Here is a 19,854-nt window from a genome sequence, read left to right as displayed (position 1 = left end):
CTCAGCAGACGATAAGTCAGTAAACATAAAATAGTTCCTCGGCAGACGATAAGTCAGTAAACATAAAATAGTTCCTCAGCAGACGATACGTCTGTAAACATATAATAGTTCCTCAGCAGACGATAAGTCAGTAAACATATAATAGTTCCTCAGCAGACGATAAGTCAGTAAACATAGAATAGTTCCTCAGCAGACGATAAGTCAGTAAACATATAATAGTTCCTCAGCAGACGATAAGTCTGTAAACATATAATAGTTCCTCAGCAGACGATAAGTCAGTAAACATATAATAGTTCCTCAGCAGACGATAAGTGAGTAAGCAGACGATAAAGAAGTAATCAGACAATAAGGGAGTGGATGATTTCTAAGATGTAAAAAACAAAACAAAAATTGTGAATGTTGAGAATCGCACAAAACAAAGGTAGGGACTTAGAAATAGGTTAAAATGAAAACAAAAAAATTTTGTTACGTGAATATGGAACAACAAATGGAGAATGTTGTTTCCTCAAAGGACGCTACATCTTCAACTTCATCTATTCCTTAGTCTGTTGAATCGTTGGTGCTCAACACATGATCCGTTGACCGTCTTTCTCCAGTCCTCACTTTTATACTTGCCTTGAATGGAATCTCTTTCAATGACAAACACTTCCATTCTTTTTATTGTCTTATCATCGCTTTCTCTGTCTGCCTCGTCTTCTTTTTCCTGGTACTGTTCCCTGAAGGAAGGCATTTGCGAGCCCTTAGGGCCTTGTGATAAGGCCATTAAATTTTAGGGTGCGTTCTTTTTTTTTCTGTCACATGTAAGTCATTGGGGATCTAAGCCCCAAAGTTACCAGTTACCAGTTACCACTTTAATAAAACAAGACAAACACTAGATTCAGCTACTTAAACTCAAGAGTGGATGACATGTTCGTTAAGACACTCAATGAAAATTATTACCAAATTTTCTTGCGTTCAATATTTAAAAAAAAAAATATTCATGTCTTTAAAAATAAAAATTGTCTTGTCTTCCAAGGTTTTTTGTTCTTCAATAAATTTCATAATTCAAATTCTCTTTAATTCTGATTAAATTCTCATGATTCGGAAAATAGATTTTTGTTTTTAATTTCATCTTCTCGTTTGTTTATCCATTAGGATAAAGCTTAGTGTGTGCGTGTTTCTGTGTGTGTGTGTAAGCCGTGTGTGTGTGAGAGCGTGTATTGATGTGTGAGTGTGTGAATTAAAAGTTTCCATTTTCTATCCGTGAGAAGACTGCATTCTAGGAGAAATACAAAGAGAAGGGAGAAGACTGGTAGAGAGACAAAGAGAGAAGGAAGAAGACTGGTAGAAAGAGTGACAAAGAGAAATAAAGAGACAGAAAGAGATAACAAGCAATATATACAAAATCCTTTTTAAAGAAAGCAAAGCTTATCTAACAGGGGAGTACTCCATTCCTAAAAATATATCTACCAATAATGTACAAGCTATTTCCCTTATTCAGTCTCAAAAAAAAGATTGATTGAGTTTTTTTTGTTTATTGATGTTTTATGTTTTGCAAGGTGCAATAAATAATTGTTTAAAGTATCAACTTCATCAGAGAATTCGTGAGGGTGAAATAGCGTCAACGATTATGTAAAGGGACTAAACCCAACAAATTTAGTCAATTATGTGAATACTGAAATATTAGTTTCCCTTGTAGCAATTAACAAATAAGGAGTTACCAGTTACTTTTTTTTTTTTTTGACTTGTCTTGTCTATGTCAATGGATAATTGTACACAGTTTCAGCTTGATCCTAGGCGTGGGAGAAATAATGTATACGCACTTTTTACCAGACAGAGTGAAATGATATAATCTTTCTAAAAATTAGGAGAGTAACACAATAAAAAAGTGAAAGACCACACAGAAGAATTGATACAAAGTGGTACACCTAATAAACAGGGGTGAAAAACTGCGCGTTAGGCGGCAAGCTGTCTCCACAAAGATGTGTCACTGGCAACGTCTGAAGCCTCCTCCCACCTGGTGACCACTGATCTTGGCTCCTCCATTGAAAGTGTCACGCCAAGTTATATGACGACGTCCCTGTTTGCGCTTTCCTCGTATTGGCCTCCATGTCATCTCAACTCTTGGTTTGCGTAGTTCGTTCTGTCCGATGGAGTGTCGAGCAAACCTCATGCAGAAAAAGAGAAAGCTAAAAAGCGAAACAGAAAGAGACAGACAGATAGAGAGATACAGACAAAGAGAGAGAGAGAGAGAGAGAGACAAAGAGAGAGAGAGAGAGATACAGACAAAGGGAGATAGATAGATAGACAAAGAGAGAGAGAGAGAGAGATATACAGACAAAGAGAGAGAGAGACATACAGACAAAGAGAGACAGATAGAGAGAGAGATATTTATATATATAGACAAAGAGAGAGAGAGATACAGACAAAGAGAGATATACAAAGAGAGAGAGATACAGACAAAGAGAGAGAGAGAGTTACAGACAAAGAGAGAGAGAGAGATACAGAGAGAGAGAGATATTGATTCTCAGCGAGAAAGAGCGACTTGAAAAAAAGTTTAAAAGAATTTAAGTGACCTGTTTATCAGGTGGTTGGGAAGAACGAGCCTGACTGGCTCACTGAAGTAAATATGCTCGAGACTTGTGTGTATTGTTTTTACTCCCCTTGCCACTGTCAAGGTGACTTAATGGATTGTAATCAGAGCACTTAAGATGAGTGAAGCATAATCTGTTACCTAACAAATTTTGACCAGAATACTAGGAATCACAAGAGGAGACATTTTTAATTGCTCTGACAGTCATTTGTTTACAGATATCACACCTACTATACTGCATTGGTCATTTGTTTACAGATATCACACCTACTATACATCATTGGTCATTTGTTTACAGATATCACACCTACTATACAGCATTGGTCATTTGTTTACAGATATCACACCTACTATACTGCTTTGGTCATTTGTTTACAGATATCACACCTACTATACTGCATTGGTCATTTGTTTACAGATATCACACCTACTATACTGCATTGGTCATTTGTTTACAGATATCACACCTTCTAGACTGCATTGGTCATTTGTTTACAGATATCACACCTACTATACTGCATTGGTCATTCGTTAACATATATCACACCTACTACACCGCACTGGTCATTTGTTTACAGATCACACTTACTATACTGCATTGGTCATTTTTTTACAGATATTACACCTACTATACTGCATTGGTCATTTGTTTACAGATATCACAAGTAATATACAGCATTGGTCATTTGTTTACACATATCACACCTACTATACTGCTTTGGTCATTTGTTTACAGATATCACACCTACTATACTGCATTGGTCATTTGTTTATAGATATCACACCTACTATACTGCTTTGGTCATTTGTTTACAGATATCACACCTACTATACAGCATTGGTCATTTGTTTACAGATATCACACCTACTATACATCATTGGTCATTTCTTTACAGATATCACACCTACTATACTGCATTGGTCATTTGTTTACAGATATCACACCTTCTAGACTGCATTGGTCATTCGTTAACATATATCACACCTACTACACCGCACTGGTCATTTGTTTACAGATATCACACTTACTATACTGCATTGGTCATTTTTTTTTACAGATATCACACCTACTATACTGCATTGGTCATTTGTTTACAGATGTCACAACTAATATACAGCATTGGTCATTTGTTTACACATATCACACCTACTATACTGCGTTGGCCATTTGTTTACACATATTACACCTACTATACTGAGTTGGCCATTTGTTTACACATATCACACCTACTATACTGCATTGGTCATTTGTTTACAGATATCACACCTACTATACTGCACTGGTTATTTGTTTACAGATATCACACCTACTATACTGCGTTGGTCACTTGTTTACAGATATCACACCTACTATAATGCGTTGGCCATTTGTTTACAAACAAATGGTCGAGTGATTCTATCAAAGCTCTCCGCCCTACCCGTTTTGTTGATTTACATGAAAACCTGGCCTCGTCCGTAATGTATCGATCGCCATCCAGGAGTTATCGGCCCTTCCCTTCGCCCCTTTTATCACTTCGTTTGATCAATGCTTTATAAGAGCAGACATCATTAAACACTTAGGTGCCGACTTGCGGCGACGCCTTCGAACAATAGCACTACACACAAGTCATTGACTGTCCTTTTTTCCCCCTCTTGTCTCCCCCCCTCTTTATTTTTTCCAATGTGCAATAAGGTGAGGAGTAAACAGTAAGGGGGGGGGGTGAGAAGGTGTAGGCAAACCTGCGCGAGAATTCCCACAGCTGTTCACATTTACACACATGAACAATAACACACATAATGCCAAATGCACACACACACACACATAAACATTTTTTGTTCAGTGAAAGGTGTGAATAGGAAAATGAAAAGGTCATGGAGGAAAAAAAAAAAAGAAAAATTCCAGGTGGGAGATTGACAGGTGGGAAGGGTCAGACACTGTAAAAATGATAGATAGACAGGAGAACATTTGAAGCTTTTTTTCTTTCTTAAGCTGTCTTTTTACAATAGAGAATGAATACTGTCAATACTCTATAAAAAGATTTTTAAAAATTTAAACTTATTCTTTTAAACTTTCAAATTGTTTTTTTGGTGTTTTTTTTTTCATCGAGCTTCTGTACCTTCTAACATTAACTATGGCACTGTGTGGTCAGCAAATACATTATTATCTTTAAATTCGTTAGTCCAATGGCACATTATATCATGGGATTGAAACTGGAGATCCTTGTACTAGCTGGTAACAGTTACAACATTTCTCCAGATGATTTTTTTTCATAATCTACAAAGCAATACGCAGCCTCCTTCCGTCTTATATGTTTCCCCATGACTTATTTCGTCATAGCCTCCACCCGCAGATCTCAGTGGCGTATGCAAGAAGGTCTAACCATATCTCAATATGTTTTGATGTTTTCAACGGTAATGACACAAGAAGTATTTGACATAATGCCCGCCACGCCAACACCAAACACATCTTTTTAATGGTTGTGTCTTGTGATCCAAGGGGGTTAACATGTCCTTTTAGTTCTATCCAAAAGTACTAATATCATGTTACCACCAATAGAGAAGTTACTTGTCGCACGGGCACTATTTCCCTAGAGTGAATCGGCGACAGAACGTCGTGTGAGATCGACATTAATCATCATAGTAGGCCTCAACATTTACCAGTGACGTCGCAGCCTGTGGGTAGTAGAGACCAATAGCTTGTTGCCGCCTCTTACAGAGTTTATATGACGATGAGAATCGAGGGACATACTCTTAAACACGTTTACCAAAGTCAGGGACAACATGGAATCCGAAAAGAGAAAAGCGAAAACATGGCCGTCCATGACTAACATGGCGTGTAAAATCCGCCAAAGAGGCTGTGGAAGTTGCCTATGACAGATTTCTGTTGAGAGAGCTTGTCGCCTTATGTGCCTAACGCCATGAAAGGACATCAGACTTTCTGCGCTTTCTGGTCATGGCACATTTTTATATGCTTGTGAGTCTTGGACGCTGACTGCAGAGCTAGAGAGGAGGGTCCTAGCAACAGAATTGAGATGTTACAGAAGGATCCTAGGTTTCACGTTTAAAGACCGCATCACATACCAAGAGACAAGAGACAGGGTTACTCCATCCATCGGGGACACACACACACACACATATATATATATAAACACAAACACCTATATGAGGTCATTTGCTGCAATGTTTAATGGGAGGGGCTCTGTATCTCTCAAAAAGGCTTGTGTATCTGTGTTATGGAGTATGTGTGTTTCTGTGGTGACGGTGGGAAGAGGTAAGCGATTGGTTGTGAATGATGCAACATAGCTGGCAGTGTTGTCCCTTGGTCTTCGTTAGGGGAGAGAAAGTGAGACTGAAATTCTGTGTTATTGTAGTGAGTTAGATACACACACACTCCATAACAATCTGCTGAACCGTTGGAAAGCCAATGCGTTTAGTATGTGTTAATGACATTTTAAACTATATGTTGTATTTAGGCTACATAGATGCAACATAATATCGAAACATAATGTGTTCTGGAAGACTTTTTGAAAGAAAAAAAAAGGAAAAATGTATTTTAATACTGTAGGTTGCATTAAACATAATTATTGTATCATACATTAACAACAGTGAATGTCAAGTTCAATTCCTACCGCAGGGTAGATAATCCTTTCTGAACGTGAAATAGTAGAGTTTACTTGGTTAGTCCCCTTTGACTGAATTGTGTGATGTTGCTAGTTCAGGCTGTCTTGAAGTCAACCAATTACTCTGCAATCGTTTGGGTGTAATTGTTCGGGTGTATTACGTGTAGTTGCACAACAATACAAACAAGAACTGGCACATCGATTGTAACTAGTGAAGAGATGTAGTCAACGATGATGAACAAGTTCACATAGATTTATTCTGATAAAAGGCCACAGTAGAAGTCTCTGTCACTAAACACGTCGTTACCCTGGAGTGTTCTATCGCTAACTGATTTTCCGGTCTCTAACCCAACATATCCCAAACGTCACTAGTCCCGTTCAATATGCGTCTACTATGGTGCGTCGCTAAATAACTAAAATAACTAACCTATATAAATAAGGTGTCTAACAGATTCCTCCCCCCCTTGAAAAAAAAATATGTCAATATTTTTTCACTACTGTCAAGTCTTACAAGGGCATTTTCAATTTAAGGGGAAGACCACAAACATAAAATCTTGACATCTTCATCTTGACATCTTCATCTTGACAGTTCCTCATATTCATGTCAATGTTCATAACAGTTCATAACATTCCAAAATCATCTTCATTAGTACACAGTTCATCATAAAAGAAAATGTGGCATCTTATGGGCACGTCACACATCACAAATGTTCTTCACTGGCAGTAATCTGATAAAATACAATATTTCAAAAAACAATTATAGACTTTATTTACACATTCAATACATTTTTTTTTTCTTACCACCCTTTTATACGCTTTTGTCCATTTTTCTTTTATACTCACCCTTTTCCATAGAACTAACTTTCGTCAATGATATATGAAATGATTCACACACAAAAAAATATCCATACTTACTTTTAAATGCTTAATATCAACTTTACTTATCTCCCTTTTCCATAACATATAAATGGTGTCAATATATTAATATATATTACATACTCAATATAATCATAGTTTATTTACAAAATTATTTCATTTCAATGTCATTCTAGACAATATATCAGCTACAATATTCACAGATCCACTAATAGCTTTCACTTCAAATTTATACTCCTGTAGTGCTAAGAACCATCTATAAACACGACTGTTTTTCATGCTCTTTTGCTGTATATACTGAATAGGTTTATGATCAGTTAATAATATGAATTTCCTTCCTATTAAATAGCTCTCTAGCTTAGTAATTACCCATATTACAGCTAAGGCTTCTCTTTCAATGACACTATATTTTTTCTCTGTCTCTGACAATTTTCTACTTACATATAATATAGGATGTAAGTTATCATAGTTCTGCATTAGACAACCACCAATAGCATTACCAGATGCATCAGTTGTGACATAAAATATTTTGTCCTTATCGGGTAGTCTTAATATTAATTCATGACTAAAAACATCTTTAATTCTGTCAATAGCTTTCACACATTCCTCATTACAAACTACTTTTTGAGGTTTTCCTTTTTTAAGTAAGTCATTTAGTGGATTCACTATTTCTGCTAAGTTCTTTATAAACTTTCTGTAATAATTTACTATTCCTAATATGCTTTTAATTTGTCTTTTTGTTGTAGGTATTTCAATATTAAGTACTTTCTTTATGTTATCTTCAATAGGGCTAATCATGTTGTTATTTACTTTATGTCCTAAGAAAATTATTTCCTCCAATCCTATTTCTACTTTTTCTGCTTGAATTGTAAGTCTACTTTCTTTTATTATTTTGAACACTTCTTTTACATCTACCAAATGTTCCTCCCAACTATTATTAAAAATACATATGTCATCCAAATAGCAAATAACATTTTCTTTGTTTCCAATTATCATGTTCATCATTCTATTAAATGTGGCAGGTGCATTTACTAATCCAAAACTCATATAATTCCATTGAAAAATACCATATGGTGTTACAAATGCTGTGTAAGGTTTTGCATTTTCTGTTAAAGGTATTTGCCAATAGCCTTTAGTTAAATCCAATTTAGTAAAAAATTTTGCTCCATTTAATTTATGTAAAATATCCTCTATATTTGGCATTGGATATGGGTCAAATTCTGTGATGTTGTTAAGTTTCCTATAATCAATACATAATCTTATATCTCCATTCTTCTTTTTGGCTATCACAATTGGTGAAGCATAAGGAGATGTTGATGGTTCAATTATACCTGATTCTAGTAAATTGTCTATTTCTTTCTTTACTTTGTCTTGTAAATGTAGTGGTATTCTATATGGCTTAAGCTTGATAGGTTTTGTGTCTGTTACCTTAATGTCATGTTTAATAATATTTGTTTTTCCTGGTATGCTGGAAAAAATTTCTTTGTATTTCTGTATTATTTTAGTTATATCTTTTGACTTTTCCTTAGTTAAATTATTAAGATTAATCTTTTGCCAAGTTTGATTCTCTTTTGTTTCAATTACAGGTATTTCCTTAATATCATTTTCATTGTGATTTTCATTTGTTATTATCATCAAGCATTCTTCTCTTTCTGAAAATTTATTTTCTATTTCCTCCTGAATGTTTTGTATCAACTCATCTTCTCTATCATGATATAGTTTCAAATTATTTATGTGATATGTTTTAATTTTCCCATTTATTTCAATTTGATAATTCACATCACTAATTTGTTTTATCACCTTAAATGGACCTTTCCATTGTTTATCAATTTTATTTTTCAGGTCATTTATCAATATTAATACATTGTTTCCTACTTCTAGTGTTTTCAATTGTCTTTTCTTATTTAGATTCTCATGAGCACTTTGTTTGTATTTCTTATTGTTGTTATATGCTTGAGTCCATATTTCTTTCAATTCTGTTGTGATTGTTGTTTCACTGTCATTATTTAATTTTTTCTCATTGTCTATTAGATTCTCTTTAAAAACATCTAATTCATCTCTGGGTTTTCTTCCATGTATTATTTCATATGGTGAAAATTGTGTTGCTTCATGGATGTTGTTTCTATGAGCAAATAGTACATAGTTAATGTAATGATCCCACTTGTTCTGATTATTCTGAATTATTTTTGTTAGTGATCTTTTTAATGAACCACCATATCGTTCACATAAACCGTTACTCTCTGGGTGGTAAACCGAAGAGTATATGTGTTGTATATTGTATTGTTTAGTCCATTTCTTAAATTGTTCTGACTTAAACTGAGATCCCTGATCACTCAATATAATTTTAGGTATACCATGTCTTGTAATTACTTTTTGAGTTATGGCATTAATGATATTCTCTGCACTTGTATTTGATAATGGGATTGCCTCTGGGTATCTACTAAACATGTCTATTACTGTTAGAATGTATTTGTTATTATTTTCAGTTTGAATTAAAGGACCTATTAAATCAATAGATACTTTCTGAAATGGTGCTGTAGGTTCATCCATTTCTTGAATAGGTGCTTTATTCACTAGACTTTTGTTAGATCTCTTTTGACATATGTCACATGAGTTTATGTATTTGTTGATTGTTGCTTTCATTTTGGGCCAAAATACTTGTTTTGACAAATTCCTATAACATTTCTTTACTCCCCTATGTGCTGCTAAATTATTATCATGTGTCATGATTAAAACATCTTTCCAATATTTCTGTGGTAAGACAAGTTGTTTTATTTTCTTGTTATCATTACTTGTTTGTCTAAACAATATTTTATTCTCTATACCAAATTTCTCCATTGAATTATTATTGTTTTTATCTGATATTCTTGAATAAATTTTCCCAATAATATTATCATTCATTTGTTCTAATGCAAATGTGGGTGTTGTTTCTTTTTCACTTTGAGATATTTGTGTTTCAAGACTATTTTGTGTTTCATTTTCTATCTCTTTTTCCTTAACATCTGTATTTTCTATTTGTATTACATTACTGGTTTCTTTTTCTTTATCATTACTAATTACATTTATTGTATTTTCCTGTTTCTCATCTTGTTTATCCATTGATCTTGTTATTACCATACTTGTTATATTTTGTGTTTCTATGTTTTCATGATTTTGTCTTATGTTTTTGTATTTGTTTTGCCAGTCTTCTAATTCTTTTCTTGAACATTCTTTAACTCCTTTTATGTTTCCTACTAACATATCATATCTCATTTCTGGTATTGCAATGCCATCACAATACCCAGTGAAAAATGGGGTTTCAATGTATACCCTTATAGCTTTAAATTCCCTTACAGTGCCATCTGCTAATTCTACTTTCCTAGTAAACCCTTTATACCAATGAGGTTTGACAAATTTAGTTTTTACTGCCAAGGTGTTACAACCTGAATCCCTGATTAGTTCCACCGGAATTCTATCTACAAACCCTGGGTACACTGCAAAATTGTTCCTATTTCCTTCCATGAAATATACCCTATCTGTACCTTTATTTTTGTATTCCCTACTGTAACTCCTATTTCTATAATTTCCCCTGTCATTCCTATCTCTACTCCTATATCTACTGTTATTTTGTTCATTGTATCTATTTCTACTTCCAGACCTACTATTCCCTCTTCTACAGTTAGCTGCTATATGACCTTTTCCTTGACATTTAAAACAGGTTATTTCACTATATTTTCTATTTCCACTATTTGATCTGTTTCTATTTCTACTTCTATCAACATTTTCTTTGGTGTATCCTATTAAATCTACTTTGCTCTTATCCCTATCAGAAAATGGTTTATTTGGATAGGCATTTTTATATACTCTCATTATCTCTGTTATTTCATCTATAGTTTTTGGGTTTCTTTCTCTAATAAAAGATTGTAATTGAGGATCACATTTATTTACAAAGTTGTCCACTAGAATAAAATTTTTTAATCCCTCATAAGAGTTATTCACTTTTTCTAATTTTACCCACTTATTGAAAAAATCCTTTTCCATATTAATGGTAGTTTGGGGTTCTATTTCTAATGATGGTATATTGTCAAAGTATTTTTTTCTAAAAGTTGTAGCATTATGACCATATGCATTCAATAACTCTCTTTTTAAAACCTGATAGCTATCATCAATATGATGGTCATGATTTTGGCATATTGTTAGAGCTTGACCATGAACAAAGTCTATCAGTATTTCAGACCACTCTTCTTCAGGCATATTAAATGTAGACATTTTTGCCTCATATCTTTTCAAAAAATCACCAATGTCATCCTTCTGTTCATCAAAACTTTGTATTTTTCTCTTTAGCCATGTCTGTGAATTATGGTTGTCTCTTTGTGTGGTAGAATTATTTGAGTTATTTGTGTTATTTCCTTGTTCAGCTTGAGCTCTGGCTTGTGCTGCATCCAATCTCATCTTCTCCATTTTAGCTTCATGTTCTCTAATTTTTTCTCTCTCCTTGTCTTGCCTATCTTGGTCCTCTTTTTGTTTCTCATATTCTTCCTTTCTGATCCTTTCTTGTCTCTGACGTTCTTCTTGTCTTTCTATCTCTTGTCTTTGACGTTCCGTTTCTTCCTTCACAACTTGCTGTACATAAGCTGCTAAGTCCTTTCCTTTTAACTCCATGGCCTTTCCATCCTGCATAGCTGTTTCCTTAACCTCCTTAAGGTCCACATATGATGATGTAGCCATTGTATTTTATATTTTATATATATTTTTACTTAGCCTATATTGATTATGGCTATACTTTAAACTTATTTTATATTTATGTTTTTCCACACTTTTATACAAATTTTAAATGTTATGTCTCTATCTATAGATTTAGTAAATGTATAAATCTAGTCTGAGTTATTATGGTTATATTCAAATCTGTATATTAGGTCCAGTATTACACACAAATTTAAATCTAGTATATTATAGTATGTATAATAATACTATTTAGATCTATAGTTATCAAGAGCACTATGACTTTTAGATCTAGTATGAATAACTATGATCAATTTTAAAATCTGGTATGACTGAAGTCACAGTGAAGTGTCTAGAGTAAATTCAAGGACTGTCTAGAGTCTAGATCTAGAGTAGATTATGGTTCTATTTAACCATACGAAACAAATATGTGTATACAGTGTCAAATATATCTTCAACAAGATATATATATCTAGAATGTACTACCTTCATTCATTTTTCAATTAATAATATTTCAAATTAGAGTCTAGATAATTAAATTGTACCAAAGAGATGTACAACAATTTGCAGATCTAAATTTAGCCAGACGACAGTGTTTGACTACATAGCCAGTTTCGGCATTATTCTCATGGCAAAATCATATTTGATTTTAACCGCTCAAACTAAAATTATTTTAGTCTGATTCACAGTAAAAGAATCCTACCCGCACTTTCTATCATTAAGTGAAAAAAATAAATACAGATCTAATTAAATTAATAAAAATAAATAATTTAAAATAATATAAACAAATGAAATAATTAAAATGAGACTATCGCTACGGGTTGGGATGTGACAATATGGCACACAATGATAACGTCACGAAGTAACTAGGCAACAACGGATATGACGTTTACACAAACAAAACAAATTACAACCCTAAACGTATAATATAGCTTTTCATCTAAATTATGTCTTTACCCCGAACGGGTTTAAGGCTTCAGCACCACCTGAATTTACTCAGGCTAACATACCAAATTTAGACAAAATCTATTTCTAAGGGCAATCTAAACATATACTAATAAGAAAAATGGCACTTAGCTTTTAATAAGAAAGATCCCTTTGTTCGGACTCCCGAATATGCTAGATCACAACAAATTCCACTGCCTCTCTTCCAGTTCTGACTCTGTTCTCCGGTGCTACCAGTATCCCACGTAATGCCACAGATGTCCTGATATGCCACAGCAAAATGTTCCAGTTTCTTTGACGACTGTTGATGACCGTATGTGTAGTTCTGACGACTTTGTGTACACAGTTACTGACGAATAGGTTAACGGTTCTTCTGGCGATGACTTGACTTGTGTAGATGACTACTGACAGATAACAGTCTCTTGACGGCAACTTGATCTGGACGACTGACGAATAACGAATTTCTTGACGATGACTTGATCTGGGCTGACGAATAACGGTTCTCTAAAATAGTTCACTGCTTCTGCTGCTACTCTGGTAGTACGACGAAGTTTGCTGTTGTACTCTGCTTCACTAGACCAAACTGTCCAATGTAGACTAGGTGAGACCAAGGTCACCTCCGACGACGTTCCGTTAGACGATTAACGGTTTTCAACGAAATTAAGTGGGTGTAGCTGTTTCCACAACTTCACTGCTAACAAGTCTAGGTATGGTCTAGACCGACGAATACTAGATATATCAATGTTCAGTACTGATAAAGATTACTTCACTAACCTTCCAAAGGTTAAACACAGTGTCCGTTATAAAAGTGGCAAGCAACCGGTTCAATGAGCAAACTGCTCCACAAGAATCTCTCCAAGGGTAAGACGACAGAGCGATTTCGATTTAGTTAGCTACCAAACTTGTAGTACTCACAATACTTCTGACAGCGGGCAAACTGTCCTTCTCGAAACTGACGAGGTAAAACTTGATACTCGATGTGGCTCCTATGACGAAGAAAAAATATGTCCAACAGGTTCACTAACGATCTCTCACCCGTTATGAATGAACGGTTTCTCTGGCTGTAGGTCGATTCAGCATATGAAGATCAGGCTTTGATAATATACTGGTTAAGTAGACCAGACGTTGCGATGATTACGGTCCTGACGAAGGTCACCCTGAGTTAACGGCTCGTTGAACGTGCGATCAAACAGGCGACGACTGCATGTAGATCTAGAACAAAGTCACTCTGCGGTGATGCTGTGTTCAGCCGTACTCCGATGAAATCTTATCTTCGAGTGCACGACCCTCACCTGAGTAAACGTTCTGCTTCGAGGTCCGGTTCGATGTTCGGCTTCATCAGGGGTCCGGCTTCGAGGTTCGGGGTCGCCACTGTGATGTTGCTAGTTCAGGCTGTCTTGAAGTCAACCAATTACTCTGCAATCGTTTGGGTGTAATTGTTCGGGTGTATTACGTGTAGTTGCACAACAATACAAACAAGAACTGGCACATCGATTGTAACTAGTGAAGAGATGTAGTCAACGATGATGAACAAGTTCACATAGATTTATTCTGATAAAAGGCCACAGTAGAAGTCTCTGTCACTAAACACGTCGTTACCCTGGAGTGTTCTATCGCTAACTGATTTTCCGGTCTCTAACCCAACATATCCCAAACGTCACTAGTCCCGTTCAATATGCGTCTACTATGGTGCGTCGCTAAATAACTAAAATAACTAACCTATATAAATAAGGTGTCTAACAATTGTTATAAAGTAGTAAAGTACATACGTTACTTCAAGAAAGATGATTACGTCCTACGCGTGTCCCTAGGTCATTCTAGTCATGCTAGTTAATCAAATTAACAACTTTTATCATATAAGGTATACTTCAATTTGAATTATAAAAAAAAATTAAACCATTTACTTTTTATCTACAAGCCCAATTTAAATAAATCTTTTAGCAAATTTATAAAACAAAGATTACCTTTACCTACCTTTACCTATGCCTTAGTCTGTTGGACCGTTGGGGCACCAAACAAGACCTGTCGACCGTCTTTCTCCATTTCTCCCTGTCTTTTCCCTGTCAAAGAAAGCGAAACTTTAACAAAATATCAATGTCAATAATCGTCATAACTGTTATATATTTGATACATTAAAGTTTTAGGTGTATGCAAGGATGCACCCCTGTCAATGTGTTCCTTACTTGGGCGTATTGGTGGGATCAATGTGCAGGTTTCTCTTTGCGCTATTAGGAAAGATTGGTCTTGAGTGTAAGATTTAGCAAAACGTCTATTGGCTGACCTTTGTCATTTGAAAATAAAGAAAAAAAATAATTTTCGAGCTGCTTTGAGAATTAGTCTCAAAGATATAACACTTTATCTTCTCGTGAAACATACAAAATTATTTAAAGTTGTTTTTTCCAATCTCATTGCATAAGTTACACAATTTTTAGCGGCCCCCGAAAGGGGAAAAGACGCTATTAGTTTTGTGCGAAATGTCTGTCCGTCTGTCCGTCTGACCGTCTGTCCGTCCGTCCCGTTTAGATCTCGTAAACTAGAAAAGATATTGAAAATCCGACATCACAATATTTTAGACCATTCTAAGTTCTGATGCAACGGCTACTTTTTTTTTTCTTAAAGCGTAAAATCTAATTTTTAAAATCAGTTATGCAAGCAGTTTTTTAAAGAGAAAAACCTAATTAGTATGCATTATAAGTTAGACCTAATTTAAATCGAATAGTAATCTTATAAACTCCATTTTTCTGAACATTTTTTTATTGCGGAAATTATTATTATTATTTATTTTTTTTTTTTTTTTTGAGGATTCGAATAAGAGATTGAGCCTTTTCAAAACAATTAGATCAATTATAAGATCATCAGCTAGGCGCGGTGGCTGAGCGGTAACGCGCTTGGCTTCCGAACCGGGGGTCCCGGGTTCGAATCCTGGTGAAGACTGGGATTTTCAACTTTGGAATCCTTGGCCTCTGAGACCACTCAGCTCTAATGGATACCTGACATTAGTTGGGGAAAAGGATAGGTCGTTGTGCTGGCTACATGACACCCTCGCTAACCGTAGGCCACAAAAACAGATGAACTTTACATCATCTGCCCTATAGACCACAAGGTCTAAAAGGGGAACTAGTTAGGCCAGGTTCACATCTAACTTTACATTCACTTACACCTATGCTTTGATGTGCAGGACCGTTGGGGCACTACACAAGATCTGTTAACCTTCTTTCTCCATTCTTAACTCTCATTTGTCTTTGATATAATTTTATTCGAATATTCTTTCTGAAAATATTGAAGCCTGCCTGGGTGGACCTCTTCGGTGGCCGATTTTGAGTTTGTGTTTCCACACAAACTGTCTTTTGTAACCTTGTTAAATTATGTATAAAATAGTGATGTAAAGGCAATCTCAACACAACCAATAATTCAATTGTAAGTTTCTTTCTAGAAGGGAAGCAAATATATTAAAATTTTGTCTCAAGCAGTAGATTATCAAATATTTTATTACCTCCCTTAGTTTAACAATCAAATATTCTCATTTAAAAATTCTTTTTCTCGAATAATACACTTATCACTAGTGTGACCGTTAACATTATTAACTCTCTAGTTAGTTAAGTTTTTAATGATTGGGCTACTTTAAATATATTTCTCTTTAAATTAATTTTTCACTGAATTGTGGTAACACCCAGCACCGAATCCACTGAAATCTTCTATTCTTGTATGGTGAAAGCTTAAATGTTTCCCTTCAGGATAATTTGAGACAAGCGTTATAGAAGGCCTGAATACCGACCTGCGACGTCACAACCTGTGTGCAGTGGAGACCAATAGCTCGTCGTCACGTCACAGGTCTGTACGTTCATGCCTTCTATGGCTATAGGTATCGCTCAAAGCCCTTACTTATATGGAGTGTGATGTTTATAACTGATTTATAACATCTCTACTACCGTCAGAATGGTAAAAAAAAGGACTCTTTTCATGTCAGCGCTTTGAAGGCTACCTCTTAAAAAACAACAACTTTAGAACGGATGTCAAACTGTACTGACAGTGTCTTTGCGGTCAGGGAATGTGGCCAATAATAGAATATGCATCCTCCGTTTGGGACCCCTCAACTCAAGAAAACATTAAGAAACTGGAACCGACACAAAATAGAGCAGTGAGATTCATAACAAACGAATATTCACATTTGACTAGAGTAACACCTTTAGTAAAATCACTAAATTTAGAAAGCCTTCAGGACAGAAGACTCAAAAGTAAAGTAGCAATTATACATAAAACACTGAACCATAATCTTCAAATACAAAAACAAAATTTAATAAAATACTCAGACACAAAGTTAAAGGCACATTCCTCGTCCCATATGCTAGGACAAATTTGTACAAATACTCCTTCTTCCCTAGTGCTATTAGAGCATGGAATGGCTTGCCTGAGCTAGCCAAGAAAACCAGTGACTTGGCAGAATTTAAGTCATTGGTTAATATGCATGACTGAATGCATGACGCGTAGGACGTAATCATCTTAATTTTTTTTAAGTAACGTCTGTATTATATAAGATAAGATAAGAATGAACCCAACGCGAACAATACAGACGATACTTCGCTCAGGCAACGCCATTTGCTTTGGTTTATCATTTCAGCCAGGGAGAGATAACAGTCGTCTTTTTCGAACAACCCGCCATGGTAGCAACCAACCTCAGATATGTGGATGTAATCAAAATAGCAACTCAGAGCAGTCGTCACGCCCATGTTGGAAAGATGCATTGCTTGAGACCGCACTCTGTGGAGAGATACGATGACCAAGAAAGCTATGGTCAGCGAAACAATATTATCCTCAGCTCTGGAAGCGAGCTGAACGAACACTGGCTGGTTCCTCTACCATTAAAGCGAATGCCACCTTTAAATGCGTTGTATATGAACGGGAGTATCTCTCTGGAATAGGGCTCTGCTATTTACTTGGAAAAGTGCTCTACAAGATTAACCATAGTCGATCTACGACTGAAAGAGACCATCAACACATAATAGAAAAAAAAAATGGATATATTTATTATTCTGCACTTCTTTGTTCAATCAAACATCAAACTGTTAACAGTTTGCCAAAAAACAAACAAAAAAACAACCGACACTAGATAGAAAAACAGAAGGAAAAATAAAACATAGCGTCAAGCTACAATGTCTGTATACAGAAAAAAACCTGGACAAGAAGCTTTAATAGTAAACAAATATAACAACAAATATAAGACCAATATAAGAAGTGAGACAACTGGACATTCATGTAGATCCATCATCTGGATTACCAATGGAAGACAGAGTGTCTACCAGTCTACCCCCTAAGTATCGACACCAACAATCTCTCAGACCTTTCACAAAAATCTAGAAATCAGTATAAAGGCACAAAAAAAAAAAACGACTGGAGACCTTTCGAATAGGATCATCCACTCGTCCGCTGTAATTGTATTTTTTGACAAGGAGATCAAATCATGCGATAGAGACTACTCAAATTAAAGCGAGGTAAATCTAGATTTGTCTACGAAAAGAGGAACATAGATAAACAAAGTTTACAAACAAGAAATAAATAAAAAAAAAACAACTACATGCCAATAACAAAAGAACAATATAGCCTCCCTTTTCCTGTTAGCCAGACGTGTTTGTGTACTTCCGGTCTCGAGAGTTCCATGTAAATACAGACGATAACATCGGAGCTCTTCACTTTGCAAAGTACGAAAGTCGCTTCATTGAAACAAATTGGATTTTTTTTTTTTGGTTGTTAATTTCTGTGTCTGCCCTCAGGGTAGGCAGACAAAATAATTAGAGAGGTTGTTTTTTTCTCTCTCTCTCTCTTTATCTCCCTCTCTCTGTCTCTCTCTCCTTCAGTGTCGACGCGTATGAGGAAGAAAGATAACGTCAATAAGAAGTGATCTAACAGAGGTTACAAACTCATGCAGGTCATACATAAAAATACAGGTCATAATGCACATACAGGTTATGGAAGTACATACAGGTCATGCAAGAACATAGCGGTCATAATAGAACATAGAGGTCATTCAAGGACACACAGGTCATAAAAGAACATACATATCTTACAAGAACATAGAGGTCGGATTAGAACATCTGGCGATACAAGAACAGCAGGTCATACAAGAACATTATATCCTACCTTTACCTATCCCTTAGTCTGTTGAACCGCTGGGGCACCTTGCAAGATTTGTCACCCGTCTTTCTCCATTCCTCTCTGTCTTTTGCCTTTAACAGAACCTCTTTCAATGGCAGGCCCGTCCATTCTTTTATGTTGTTTTCTCATCGCTTTCTCTGTCTGCCTCTTCTTCTTTTTCCTGGTACTGTTCTCAGAAGGAAGATCTTTGCAAGACCATAGATTTTTAGCTTGCGTTTTTTTTTTTTACGATTGTAAAAGGTTATACAAGTCATACGAGAATATAGAGGTCATACTTGGGCTTTGAGGAAGAAAATAGTGTGGGTGTACGTATGCGATTTTTTTTTCAATTGAAGTCTTGATTCTTTTTTTTAAATTTTGAGTTGATAATTTAGAAATTCTACTATAAGGAAAGTTAGTACTGTGCTGGCTCTATCTGTCTGTTTGTCGATTGGTCTTTTGATAGCGAACTGTTTTGTCGAGAAATTTAGTTTTATATTGTAAGCGAATGCATTTAACCCTTAACATACCAGGGACCTCAGAGGTTAATATTTGTTAATCATGTTTAAATTGTAAGCCTGATACCTAATTATATAATGAAATTAACTTTCATAAACCAATAGTATAGACAATTTAGAGGATGCTGTCGTAAGTAGATGATTGAATTCATAGCCTTCGCACCTGGACGGTGTTAGGCGTGAGAGATATTGTGTTGATATGACCGACCTACAGGTAAACCTGGCGGAGATTATGTAACACTCTACTGACCGGTATATTGTTGTATGCGACATGCCATAACTTACATTCTTATTATTTTATGGTTATCTGTATAATAACTTAAAAGTGGGAGGGGGCGGGGAGAAGAGAAAACATGATTGATTCGCGTATTCCTTATTTGTACACGTTTTACCAGTTGTAAGGAATTTCAATTAAAAGCATTATACATTTGATAAGTAATTTATGATTTTTATTGAAAATTGTAAACAAAAGTTACTCTTCCCCTTTTCGATTTTTTAAAAATAGCAATAAAAC

At 35.3% G+C, this 19,854-nt stretch overlaps 1 protein-coding gene and 1 long non-coding RNA gene across 3 annotated transcripts in view; one reads left to right on the top strand and one right to left on the bottom strand.

Moving 5' to 3' along the window:
• The window catches only part of LOC106073270 (uncharacterized), a 353,065-nt gene that overhangs the window by 92,335 nt on the left and 240,876 nt on the right, over positions 1-19,854 (top strand). The gene's annotated exons all lie outside the window — the stretch shown is intronic.
• Positions 6,409-14,433, bottom strand: LOC129923873 (uncharacterized). The gene is made up of 2 exons (XR_008775809.1): positions 12,235-14,433; positions 6,409-6,899 (listed from the first exon to the last, which is right to left on the bottom strand). It is a non-coding gene; the product is annotated as an uncharacterized LOC129923873 (long non-coding RNA).

The sequence above is a fragment of the Biomphalaria glabrata genome, chromosome 18 (genome assembly GCF_947242115.1).
Source record: "Biomphalaria glabrata chromosome 18, xgBioGlab47.1, whole genome shotgun sequence".
NCBI classification, from domain to species: Eukaryota; Metazoa; Mollusca; class Gastropoda; family Planorbidae; genus Biomphalaria; species Biomphalaria glabrata.
This window is presented reverse-complemented; position numbering and strand designations above follow the sequence as displayed.